Genomic DNA, 14,052 nt, shown 5'->3' with positions numbered 1-14,052 from the left:
AACCTCTCTGCTTCAGGACATCCTGTATTGATCTCAGTGAGGAAGATATATTTTACATGAGTTGTCTGTTGAATATTTTAAATAATTAATGCACAGGAAGAGTACTGAGAAGGGCTGTGCACTGTTGTGATTAGGGCAGGCATAGAGAAACAGGGATCCTCTCTCCCTAGATTTGGGAAGGAAAATAATCTTGAGTTTCCTGCAGAGCCCTGGAGTGCTGAAGGCACTGAAAGCTATGGACAAGGATGGAGACAGGGCAGGTGTGGCAATGCTGCTGTGGCCTCCTGCTCACTGCTGCCTGCTCACTGCAGTCCAGTGGATGAGCTTGACAGCGCCTCCTGCACTGGACTCTGCAGGGAAGGTTGTGGAGCAAATGCCCATCTGGGAATTTCTCCAGTGCTCAGGAGAGAGCTCTGAGCAGCTGCACAGCTGGGAGGCTGACCTGGTGTTTCAGCTAAATGGCAAAGGGGCTTCACTTTTCTCTCTGCTTGCCAGTAATTATCTACCTACAGCTTTCATTGCTGCCCCATGTTACTTGGTTGTTTTTGTGCTGGAAGTCCATGTCAGTGGCTGTCCTTTCCTTACTGGGTACTTTCCAGAAATCACTTCAGTAGTTACAGTTTCTTTCTCTTCTTTCCATTCATTTAGTAGTTCAAGATAAAATAGAAATAAATTAATATTGTTCATCATGTTCTAGATCATTGTTAGCACTTCAGAATTTGTACAAGATAGACATTTAAATCCTTCTATCAACAGGAAAGAAATTGATTGAGCTTCTGCTGTGAAACCAATAAATAACTGGGGAGAAAAATACCACAGTTCACTGAACATAGTAATTAGGTCAAAGAATCCTCTTGAAATGCATTAACCGCCTATTACCTTATAAATCGAATTTAATGTTAAAAGCTTAAGAATAAGAAATGTCTGACTCTCCTTCCAAAATCCCATTCAAATGGGCAAGACAACCTATTGTAGGTAAAAAATTAGTTTGGACAAATTTAATTTAATCTGTAATCTTATCAGAAGAAGTAATACTATTTTGGTAGGATTAAGGCAAAAATTTGTGGATTTCTGTCTCATGGTAATATTTTGCTCTTCTTAAAATATTTTGGAAGTGTTAGTGTTTTGTTTCTAGACTTTTGATCTCTTAATTGTATTATACAACTACATTTTAATCAATTTTCATCTTAAATCAACTATGTGTTTTAATGAAGAAATTATTCTGCTACAAGAATAAAATTAATTTAATAATTTAATTTTCAGAGTCAGACTGTTAACTCTTAAATGATATTAGCTGTACTGATTTTATCATTTAGTCAAGGGAAGTTGCCTGACTTAAGAAAACTAAAATGTTTAAATGTGAAGTGTAGAAATATCTGATTTGTCTTACCAGCTTATTGATGATTTGTCAATAATATTTATTCATTATTATTTATTATTAACCAGGCTATTAATTAATTGAGTATTAATTAACTCATCTTCTATTAATTATGATACAGTATCACTAAATTTATAGGAATAGCGGTCTCTTCCCCACATTTTTCTGTTTTATTAACTGAGATATGCTAGAAGTAGTTTTATGTGGGGGAGAAAAATGTAGCTGTCTGAGGCTAGAATCCATATTCAATTTTCCATTTTTAATTCTGATGTTTTTATTATTTATGTTTCTTCAAACCAGAACAGAGAATTTAAAAAGTGATTCTGTATTGTACCTGGAGATCTAATTGCTAATTCTCACTTAGTGATTTTATTGGTCTCAGTAGGTATGAAAATGTGGCAAAGAATAAGTTTTACCTTTGAAAATCAAATATGGCCAAGGAATTGTATTCATTAGCATTTTATAAATCTGGAATTTATAGATTGAAATTACTGATGTTCCTTCTGGCCAGGTGGTATCTGGGATGTCAGTTTGGTTTGTGACTGACTGGAATCTTGCTTGTTCTTCTGGTTTGACATGTTACAGAGTTATAGAAGCATCTTGTTCATCAAAGTTAGCAGACAAACACAGGAAACAGATTTCTCCACTGGGAGGTTGTTGGATGTTTGTTGCAGAGTTTGGAAAAGAATAGATATTATGGGTTATGCAGAATTTCTGTGTTTCTGGACTTCACAGCAGCACAGCACTGACACCCTGCAGTGTGAGTCTTCTGCTCAGCTCTAGCTCTGAGCAGTTTCCCCAGGACATCCACAACCCCTGCTCGCTGAGAAGGGGATCCTGTGCCAGCCACCCAGAGGTGTGCCTGGGAGCTCCACACTGTGCCAGGACCCACTCACAAAATCAGTGCTAAGCCTTGTCTAAGCAGCTGTTCCCGTGTGAGCCACAGCAAGTGCCTCACATCAGGCTCCCCACTATGCAAAATGCCCTTGAGTCTATTTCTTCTGTTACCATGATTGATCTCTGTTGGGATGGTCATACAATGACATATTTAGGCTTCACATCAATAGAGAAAGTAGAAACATTTGATGGTTATGCCTTAAAAGCTTAAGGACCTGAAAGTGGGTGCTGCCTAATCCCATCAGTGTAACCAAAACCCAGACAGGATCACCTGTAAGTGCAGATGTCTTTCAAAGAAGCATTTCTATTTCTGCCAGAATTCTAACCCCAAATTATCTCTTGATTGTAATTTTCAATAATTTGACAGATTTTAATGTTAAATGGCCAGACTCTCTCCCAGGTACCAAAAGTCTGGCCAAAAGTTGTGGCTCACCCTATTATTTTGAAATAACTCCACAAATTCAGTCAAAAGCAGAAGCAGGAGTCACTCTTTATTTTTCTAGTGCTCATGTACTATGTATCCCCAAGACTGAAGACACAATCCCCATTTCTATCTGTTTGTAAAGAAGACAGAAATGAAGGCAAAGTAACTCTGCTGAGCTGTTTGTACCACAAAAACAGTTCCCTTTCATGCCCAGATGTTCAGAGTAGTTCTGCACTGCATTTTCAAGGAGAAAAAAAAATTGTACAGCTTTTTTTGTGCTTGCAGAGTTCTTCCCTTTACTGAAACAGTGAGACATGTAATGGCTGTCATTTTGAATAAGATGGTGGTGAATAGAAGTAAAAGAAATTGAAAAAATGACTCCTGTAAACTTGAAGTATTTGTATAATTAATGTAACAAAAATTACTCAAGGGCATTTTGTATCATGTGGAACCTGATGTGAGGCACTTGCTCTTTTTATTTTTCCATTGCTGAAAGGTTTTACAATACTCTTGTAAAATTTAGTGGAGGTAATGTTTTAGAAAGATTAAATGTACAATAAGGGAGAAGAGCCTTCCTAATAGTAATTTTGGAAGTGCTCAGGGAAAAATATGTTCTGTGAAAGGTGGTGTTATGAAATTAATTATAGAAATTTTAAGAAGATACAAGAGGCAATAAAAAATTGCTGGTTTTCTACAAATGAAAGTGGGCAATAACTTTGTTAGTTGTGGAGAATACATGGTGGTGGAAAGATAATGCCAAATAAAAAAGAATCAAAGCACTTTCCCCCACTGATATTAAGCACCCAAATAACTAGAAAAACTCTTTAAGAAGCCCGAAGGACCCTTGTAGATAACATTTTAAACCTTGTTTAGCCCCATCCCTGAAGACTTGTCGAGATAATGACACAGTTTAGGAAACTGCCTCGGGCCATGCTAGGAAATTACAGGCATTCAGTTGTAAACTAAAGCGTTAAAAACGATTCCAACATGTCAAGTGGGAGAACATTTAGGCACCCACAGCTTTGTTAAGTGTGTGTAGTGTAGGTTAGGGACAAGAAGTGATGCTTTAACCAGCGGCAGGGAGGTGGAAGAGGAGATGCTAATTGGTTAGGACTCGAATTAAATAATTATGCATGTATACACACTTCTTTTTTTCTGTAGGAAATAGGCACAGCAGCCTCAAAATTATCGTGAAGTTCTCAACATAGAACAGCCGTGTGAGTCTGTGATTTCTTTTAAGATCTATTAAGATATTTTTGCTTTTCTTACAAAATTATTCCTGCCAAAATTATCAGACAATGGCACTGTTTACAGTATATTTTTGTGCAGAAGGAAACTCTTCACTTTTCCTTCTTTGAAGCAGAAACGTGGAGCAGGTGTACACAAAACGTCCATTTTTATGTGCTTGTCAACCATTATAGCTTTTGCTGCTCTGAAGAAACAGAGTTGTTGTGTTTATAATTGACAGAAGTCACATACAAATAGATGAAAGAAAGTTTAATACATATTACATATAGGAAGATTTTCTAATAGTGTTATAATTATGAATTAAAATCCAATTCAAAAGGGGCTGTGTGCATTTTTTGCTCTTCTATTTTCATGGCCAAGTACTAAAAAAAGTGTGGGGATGTACCACTCATAGCTGTTTTGGAAGGTAGAGAAGTTATATTTAAAGGATGGAAGTGAACTTGAGAAACATTTAGAAAAGCATTTAAAAGTAAACATTAACCTGCTTCCTGCATCTGAGTCTTGCTGCCTGTTTTGAGTTTCTAATAACTTTTGTTAATGAGATAGACTTATCTATGTTTGTATGTGTAATTTTTCTGTGTAACTATTATTTGGGTGAAATTTGCATAACGTCCAGTTTACTTCATAAAAGAACCAAACACAAAAAAATCCCCACAAAAACAAAAACAAAAACAAAAACAAAAAAAACAAACAGGAAAACTACATTAATTCCAGTGATCCCTGAAGTCAAACTTTTGAATATTCAAGTAAATTTTATGTTATGAGGAGCTGTCACTACTTCACAGCTATGGATGCCAAAGCAATTATGTTTGCAAACCTTGAGATGAGTCTGGTTTTTTACCCTCTCACTTGGGAGCAGGGAAGCAATTTGGCTGAATATTTAGGTAATTAATGTTGAAATTAGCTCCAACTTCTGAATTTTAAGGAGTTTAGAAAACTATAATCACATATAAATGAACTTTCTGGCACTTTTCAAAGAATACCCTTTTCTGAATCAGGCATTAACTTTAAAATGTGGCTGGAGGTAGGAGCAGGGCTCTAGCAACCCTGGCCCTGCCAGAGCTGGGGGCTTTTGTGAGGCAGGAAGTGATGGAAGTCCTGCCCAAAATGCCTTGCTGAAAGCACCCAGGACATTGCAGCTCAGAGACGAAGGAAGCAGTGGGGACTGGGGAGGATGATTTGGGAGATGAAATTTTTCTGACCTATGTTTATGCTGCTCCTTAGTTTGCTCTCCCTTTGGAGAGAAGCTGCTCTCTCCCAGGTGACCTCTCCAATGCTGTCTTGAGCTGTTTGAGTTAAAGTTTTGTACAAGCATCCCATCTGTTGGTCTGTCTCCTTTATCCTCCAGAAAGGGGGATCAGCTGCCAGGGTGAACTCCATCTCAGCAGAGCAGAGAGGTGGCAAGGCCTGGCTGTGGGAAGGGATTTGTGTTCAGTTGTGCCAAATTGCTTCTAATGTTTTCCAGAAGTCATGTGAAGGTTTTTAAGTGTTTATGTCTCCCAAAATCTAGAAAGAAATTTCACAACATGACAGAAGGCATAGACCTAAGGTTGAGGCTTTGTCATTGTTGAATTTCAAAGCCCAGTAGAGAGGCAGGGTGTCTAAGGGAAGGTTAAATTATCTGTGTAGGAAGAATTTTAGGCAAAGAAACAGTATTTGAATTGCTACTCATTCTAGCTCTACCAATAGTGATGTGAATGGTGATGTTGTGTGAGGTTGTCTTGGCCAGTTCTCTGGTTGTAAATTGCATTCTCAGTCTTTTCAGTATGATGGTGAATTGGTGTCCAGGAAGAATCAAAGAATAAGTACTGTGACATTAAAAATATAATTTATTTGATAATTAGCTTCCAGTCAGTGGCAGCAAGGAGCTATTGCATCACTACAGGAGATAAAGCTCTCACCTGAGTCACAGAATATTCTGTACTGGGAGAAACCCACTGCAATCAGGCTGAAGTGAATGGCCCATCCAGGGAATAAACACATGACCTTAGTGTTATTAGCACCCTGCTCTGACCAGCTGAGCTAATCTCAGGGAGAGTTATTACTCTCTAAATTTTAGATTCTATGTTGTTTAAAAGGTGCTCCCATCCCATAAGGGCTTTTAAGCTGGAAACACTTGAAGACTCCATCCAACACCTGCTCACCTAACATGGGCCTTATGAATGGTTCTGTGACAGGAGAAACCTCTGCTAAACCTCTGCAGGCTGCCTCAGGTGCTGTGTAGCAGGCAGGCTATGAGTAGATTAAGTAGGGATTGGTGGAGAACAGCTTAATTTAAGTATCATCTCTGATTTCCACTGAAATAGGAAGGCTGTAAGTGGGAGTAATTTGCACATACAGGAGTTGGGAAGAGTAGAAGGAAGGATGTTTACTGAGCTTGGGTGAATCCTCATACTCATCTTCCTGCTCTTTGAGTATCCCATGACACAATTACCATCAGCTGAGGCAAGGAGGTTAAGATAGTCACACACAGAAATGTGTATGTCTGCCTTGAGGTATACAGCCAACACAGTTGGAGTGTCCCAGGAACAGCTGTGGGGCAGGTCAGACTCCTACAGCAACACCTGTGCTGCTGGCAGGCAAAACCTTGAGCTGTCTTAGGACATCCTCTGGTGTGCCCTGAACCACCAGAGGTCTGGGAATGTTTGCTCCAAAACAGAAAGGGGGAGTAGTCTTGAGTAAAGCATAATCTTTGTACACTGGTTTAAGTTGCCTTATAACATCCTGTAAACAAGACTTCCCATTTCCTTGTGTTGGCTTTTGAGATCGTAAGTTGTATTTTAATGTAGTACTTCTAAAGGCTTGGTAGGCTGGTAAGTAGTTCTATGTTTAAGGAATTAAGTGTTGTTTGGTTGCAGAGCTTACTATGAAATAAATGCTTTGTGGTGTGTGGCTATTTTGGAGTTTAAATATAGATGTTATTAAAATTAATTTTAAGTCTCTATTTCTAGTGGTAATTTCTCTTTTTATCATTTAGACAGATCTGAGTGACCATAACGTTTTCCTGGAAAAAAATAATCATATTGCTTTTAAATGTATGTGGTCCCTGGGACAAGTGTGGGGGTTTTGTATTGTTTTGATATTTATTTCTTTTAATAGAACTAAGCTAGTGCAGCACCAGCCTTATTTGCTAGTGACTCTTTCAGTTCCAGAGCTCATGAAATATGGCTATGAATTGTTTGCAGATATATGAAGATTCCTTCACATTGATGAGTAAGGAAGGAACGAATACCATCATATTTGTTATCATCAATGACACCAAGGAAGATCCTAATCTGATTGCTTAGGCTAAAACAATCCTTGTAGCAACCACTGCCCATTCTGATCCTCTCTCTTTGCTGATTCCTAAGATACCTCAAAGAGATTGTGATCCCCATATGGGAAACAGAGAAGATATTTCTGTTTTTCTACTCAACCTTGCAAATCTCAGCAGGAATTAGTGAAACATTCCAGCACAGAGAAACTATTCACAATTTTTGGGGGATGGAGGTTTATGCAGTTCAGGCTTACATTTTTTTAACATACCATGCAACACTGGTGAAAGTGGAGAAAAATGATCATTTATTTATTGTTCTGCTTTTTTCATTATCCCAGCTCTAAAGTAAACCACAGGCTCTTGTGGCCAATATGTTATTCCTCAGTGCTAGAACTGTCCCAGACAAGATTTTTATATGGATTTGAAATGATCTTCTAAGATACCCAGATGAGTTATTCTGTTTAGTTGATTTTTTTCCCCTATTAATCTCATTAGAAGCATTTGGTTTGAAAGTGGGACACACAAAACTAAAATAAACCAGGTACTGATGCTACTCTTGGACTTTATAGAATTAGAGGCTGATATTTTTGAGTTAGGAAAAATGGAATAAATTTCAGACAAATTTTTATTACAGGTTTTAAAAGAAGTACTTTAAAAATATATTTTAAAATTGGTCCAGTTTCAGAGAAAGGTATTATTATACAGCAAATCTGAATAAAATTGTTATATATTAATATTAAAATACAGAAAAAGCAGTCAGTATTAGTGAAGTAGACATATGTCAATATTGGCAAAATGGACATAGCACTGCATGTAAACTGGGATTTATTTATTCAGTATCCAATTATATTATACCTTTCTAGTGGGTTATGGAAGCACTTTGACTTAGATTTTTGGGGTTTTTTTTCATATTCAAGAGAGTGAAAATTTGACTTTTGTAGTTAAGTAGGCTCTGGTGATTAAAAGTTTGATTCCAATTTTTTTCCAGGCCCATTTTGCATAACCTTGGCAAAGTCATTTCATCATAATGTGATTTTTAGTTCCTCATTGAATTCTTAAGTATAGTGTTGTAAAACCTGTAGCTGATACATTATTCTGTTCAGGTGTAGGTTTTTCCTCTAGACACCTGTATCTAAATATGAATTAAGTATGGAAGGGAAAATGAAAGTCCATTTTGGCAAACAGTATTTGCTGAAGAACAGCAGTCTGTATGTGGCTCATAATTTTATAAGGTGATATATAAAGTTAATAGTAACCTGACTACATTTATGAGAAATTCTGTGGAGAGCTTTTGACTTCCTTTGTTTGATTAGAATAATTTTTATTCATCTTTATAACTGATGATAAAAATTGTAGAATTTGCCAGTTTTGCATGCAGAATGTAGTCTATAATGATTTTTTATATTTTAGTTTATTTCAAAATACTTGAGATCGACCAGACTATGAGCTTATAAATACATAATTAATTTCCATCAAGAAATGAGCAGATTTTTTTTTTTTAATATTTGGCTTTGCACAGTGACTGGGCAAGCATTCCTCTGAAATCTAAAAGACTGTGATTGATGTGAAGCAACAAAGAGTAAAATATTGAATACTGTTGCATCAAGAGGCATTAATACTTTATGTAAATTACTTCCTATTTTCCAAAGATTTCATTTGCTTCCTATCTAGAAAGAAGGAAGGCAAAGAGATGTGCGGTGCTGGCAGGAATAAATGGTGGATGATGCTTGCAGGACCTTGCTCTTTGTGGGACTGTATAGATGATGGGTTTTGCCAGTTCTGGATTACAGGCTGCTTCTGTTGCATGCTGCATGCTTTACTGGTGAGCACAGTGGTTCTGGGTAAAACTGAACTCTATGATCTTAGAGGTCTTTTCCAACCTTAGTTATTCTATGAATCTATAATTTTATGAAGAAGGAACAAAGTCACACACCAGGGGAGAGAGGGCAGTTAGGCCTGTCTGGTGGTGCCAGCATGGTTTGCATAGGTTTTTGTATTATTTGAATCTTGTTAGTGTCCCTACACACAGCAGCACACTTGGAAATAAATCACTGATTTGTGAGAGGTCTGAGATTTGTCTCTGGACACAGCAAACATCTCCATCACCCACCACAGCCCCACTCTGCAGAGTGCAGTACAGAGGTCCCTGCAGTTGTCCTTCCTGGGGCTGGTGGTTTCTACTTCTCTGTATTTCCCATCCATTTTATGTGGAAAAAGGAGCAAGGATGAGGATTTCTGTCAGTGCAGCTGTGGCACAAGAGGTCACGATGACATCCTGGCCTGGTGGATGAAAAGAGTTCTTAGGAGAAGGGTTTCCACATCTTGTTGAAAGCAGTAAGTCAGGAACTCAGTTTACCTCCTTAGTTTCTGGACCTTAGTTAGTGATCCAAGAGAGAATATTATTGAGCTAAAGAGTTGTCTTCGTAATTGTCTCATAGTAATTAAAATCCATATATTAACTGAATGTGGTTATAAACAATTCATGAAGATCAAGAGATAGGAATTTTTTTGTAAGGAGTTGCATTTGTGTATTCCATGCAAAGAATGTTTTCTCTCTCCATCTAAACTGCTTTTCATTTTTCTGCTATTAATTTGAGCTTAAATTTGATTTTTTGAGTGGTTCGAACATGTATAATTCTAATGATCTTTTCCAGGAAAACTATCGTAGAACAGCCATGCATTAACAGTGCATATTTACAGCCTAGAGGAGGTTGAGTGCCTGGAGAGGATGGTTTCTTAGTTTTATATTGATGATGTTTTATTCACATCTGTCTAACAAAGACTCATGTAGTGTATATATATATATCTTCTGAGCATATGTATTGCTGAAAATTGTATGTAAGCATGTTGCCACAGCAGAAGTGCATGACAAGCCTTTAATTTCCTGGCATACCCTTCAAGGCACAAACCAGTTTGGTGGAGGGCTGGGCTACAGTCACTGGAAGTTGCTACATCCCAGTGAGGCAAGAAGGAGCGTCTCTGTTTCCTCCCCTGATGTGCCTGTGCCTGCTCCATCCTGTTGCTGTTCTCTCCCTACTTTGAATTCAAGCTGATAAGAGCTGTGGAGCTCTCCTTGGGTTTCCCTTGGCCTATCTGTGAGGGCAACATTTGAAAAGCTATGGTAAGTTTGTGGCTTGTTTGAGCATATTTATGGTTTAGGTTAGTTTTATTTTCTGAAATGCTGGTGGTGGTTGGTGGCACTCTGGGACAATTAGGTACTCTTCTTTATAGACATGGGCAAAGGTGCTGGACTGAAGATGTTTATGCTTTAAATTGTTGATAGGCAGCAAAACTACCCAGAACACTTCTTGTTTCCTGTAAGGCTCTTGGTAATAGCAATGTGCAAGGTGCAAAGTTCATATTGCCAGGGTAAGGTGCAGCTTTGTACTAGCTCCCACCAGTCTGAGAATAGAAGATTTCTACCAGTTTATTTAAAATACAGGAGGAGCTGTGTGGAGAAATCCATTTGGCTGTCCTTTTAAAATCAGAAGAGATGGAGAGATTTATCTGCAGCAGATGAGCTGTTGCTGTATCATACAAGCCCCCGAATAATAATAATGTCTTTGTGGTGAGAAGGAACTGCAGTATTTCATCATAGGTTTGCCCAGATGGTTAATAGGGCTTCAAACCAAGATTGCCAAGGGAGGGGAACCACAATCTATCCCACTCCTACCAGTTTGATGCCAGTGCCAGCAGGAGATGCCCAGAGCCTGGAAAGGGATCACAGAGATTGTTAGGAGAGCACCTGAAAAGCAGGATAAAGGAATTGCTGCCACTGCAGTCATTAACTTGGCTTCATCAGGGGCCTATGTTAAATATCTGTGCAAACACACATAGCATGGGGAACAAACAGGAGGAATAAACAGGAGATATGTGAAGGCTGCAGGGCTGTGATCTGGTTGTCATCAGTGGTCAGATGGTTCCCATGACTGGAGTGTTGGAATGGAAGGACTTGGGCTCTTTGGGAAGGACAGGCAGAGATGAGGAATGAGTGTTGTTCCCTATGATAGTGAGCAGCTGGAATGTGTGGAGCTCTACCTGGGAATGGATGAAGAGCTCTGGGTCACCATTAAAGAGAGGGAAGGGACAGGTGACATTACAGGAGGGTCTGCTACAGGTGACTTGACCAGGAGCACTGAGTGGATGAGGGTCCCTATAGACAGACAGGAGCATCCTCACATTCACAAGCCCTAGGAGCTTCTGGGAGACTTCAACCTCCCCAAAGGCTGTTGGAGGGACAACACAGCAGGACATAAGCAATCCAGGAGGTTCCTGGAAGGCATTGTTGATAACTTCCTTCTCCTCAAGTGATAGAGGAGCCAACAAGGAAAGATGCTATGTGTCACCTTGATCTCACCAACAAGGAGGGGCTGATGCAGGAGGTGAAACTCAAAGGGCAAACTGGGCTGCAGTGGCCATAAAATGATGGAACTCAAGATCCTTGGGGCAGCAGGGAGGACGCACAGAAAGCTCACTGCTCTGGACTTCAGGAAAGCAGGCTTTGGCTCCTCAGGGTTCTGCTTGGTAAAATCCTGTGGGATAAAGCCTTGGAGGGAAAAGGCACCCATGAAAGCTGATTAATATTCCAGGATCACCTCCTCCAAGCTCAGGAGCAATATATCACAATAAAAAGAAAGTTATGCAAAGATGCCAGGAGGCCTGCATGGATGAACAAGGTGCTCCTGGACAAACTCAACCTCAAAAAAAGAAGCCTGCTTCTAGAGAGTAGAAGCGAAGACAGGTAGCATGGGAAGAATAGAGAGGTTGTCTGACCAGCCAGGCATTTGGTTAGAAAACCTATAGCCCTGATAAAATTAAAGCTGATCAGGGATATAATGGGACATCAATGGCAACAAGAAAAACTTCTGTATATATGGAGGTGAAAGAAAGATAAGGGGAAAAGAAGGCCCTCTCTAGAAAGAAATGGGAGACCTTGTTACCTGGGATTTGAAGAAGGCTGAGCTGCTTAATGACATTTCTGCCTCAGTATTCACTGACAGGTACTCCAGCCACACTGCCTAAATTGCAGGAGGGAAAAATGTGTACTGGAAGAAGGAGGAACCACCTGCTCTAGAAACAGATCAGGCTAGAGACCATCTAAGGAACTTGAAGGTGCACGAGTCCATGAGATCTGATAAAATGTATCTGAGAGAAATGTTCTGAGAGAACTGGCAGATGAAGTGCCTAAGCCATTTTCCATCGTATTTGAGAAGGCAGTTAAGCTCCCACTGACTGGAAAAGGGAAAAATAATACCAATTTTAAGAAGGAATATAAGGAAGACCCAGGGAGCTACAGTCCTGTCAGTTTCATCTCAGTCTCTGGCAAGATCATGGAGCAGATCTTCCTGGAACCTATGTTGAGGCACATGGAAAGTTGGAAGTTGATTTCTGACAGCCAACATGGCTTCATTAAGGGCAAATAACTCCTGACCTAAATGTTGTGGCCTTCTATGATGAGGTGAAGGTGTTGGTGGATGAGAAAGGAGTGACTGACACCACCTACCTGAGCTTGTGCAAGCATTTGACCCTGTCCTGTAGGTTTTCTAGCTCAGGGTTTTGAGTGGCAGAAGTTGGGTTGCTGCTCAGCCTGTCCCGCTGGTTTGGGATCGACTCTGCACTGCTCCTGGTGAGTGGTGAACATCTTTCAGTCTGTGGATGTTACTTTTGGCAGGACTTCTGTCTGGAGTGGTTCCGAATTTGGCTTATTGTATTCTAAAAAACCCCACATTTGAAATCCTTGAACAGAAAAACAATAATAGGAGTTAGAGATGGAAAGAACCACCAGACTTCCCTCTGCAAATGTATAATCATAATATTTCCAGATGGCTTTGGTGATTTTGCCCCATCTGTAAGCAGCAAGCTGGGAATGAACTAAGCAAAAGGTAGGCAGCATGCTTTGTGTGTGTTCTAACTGGGCAGATGTTGGTAGGAGACAGAGAGTCGAAGGTTCTGATAGAGCTGTCTGACAAACAGCCTGGCACACTCCTTGGCATTGCCACAGGAGGAGAAAGCGATGGTAAGGGTCTTTTTCATCCTGTTCTTTTTCTCCTGGAAAATGCTGTTTGGTAAAAATCAAATTTCGTTGGTGGAAAAATAATATTTCAGTGGTGCTTTGGATTTTTTTTTTGTGGTGGGGGGAGCAGTGAGGAGGGAAAGAGAAGCAGTGTCCTGTTTCATTGAAAACACCAGTTGCAAGGTGGTATGAAGTGGCATGAAGTATCTAGATTTGTACTGCCATTTTTATATTGTATGTACACTCCTTGAAGCTAAAATCGCCTGAAATAAAAATTTGGTTTTATGGTATACAATACTTTAATTTACCTGAATCCCATTTAATTGTTTTATTTTTTTGCCTCAGAAACCCCCACTTCTGTTAATCCTGATTTGGAATATCGATGATTTAAAATATAAATAAATGAAAAAAAAAAGTGGAATTTTCTGCTGAGATGAATCTCAGTTCTAGAAAATGTTTCTTCATCTCTGCATTGTTCAAGTTTTGAAATAATTAAGTGGGTGCTTGCTTTTGATCTGTAGTATTATCAGGCTAAGTGCAGACTACAATGTCATAACTTTATATTCTAATTAGATGGTAATTATCCTTTTGTATTTGTTCTAATCCCCACCTAGGATGGGCATTGCAAAATGTTATATATAAGCCACACCCTTCTTGAATTTTTTCTTGTGAACATGTGCCAATTGATTAAACTCATTGATTTAAATGTTCTTGGTCCCTGCTGAATACCTTAGGATTGTGCATTGCCCCTGTATCAACTGCACATCATCAGCTATTGAAAGGATTTATACTCAGAAGGACTATTTTGTAGGTACTGCCCCTGCCCCAAAACAGAA

At 39.2% G+C, this 14,052-nt stretch overlaps 1 protein-coding gene across 3 annotated transcripts in view; it reads left to right on the top strand.

Moving 5' to 3' along the window:
- The window catches only part of KIAA1217 (KIAA1217 ortholog), a 355,505-nt gene that overhangs the window by 60,551 nt on the left and 280,902 nt on the right, over positions 1-14,052 (top strand). The gene's annotated exons all lie outside the window — the stretch shown is intronic.

Source organism: Agelaius phoeniceus, chromosome 1 (assembly GCF_051311805.1).
Source record: "Agelaius phoeniceus isolate bAgePho1 chromosome 1, bAgePho1.hap1, whole genome shotgun sequence".
Lineage (NCBI taxonomy): Eukaryota > Metazoa > Chordata > Aves > Passeriformes > Icteridae > Agelaius > Agelaius phoeniceus.
The sequence above is the reverse complement of the archived record's forward strand: the minus strand, read 5'-3'. Positions and strand labels throughout refer to the sequence as shown.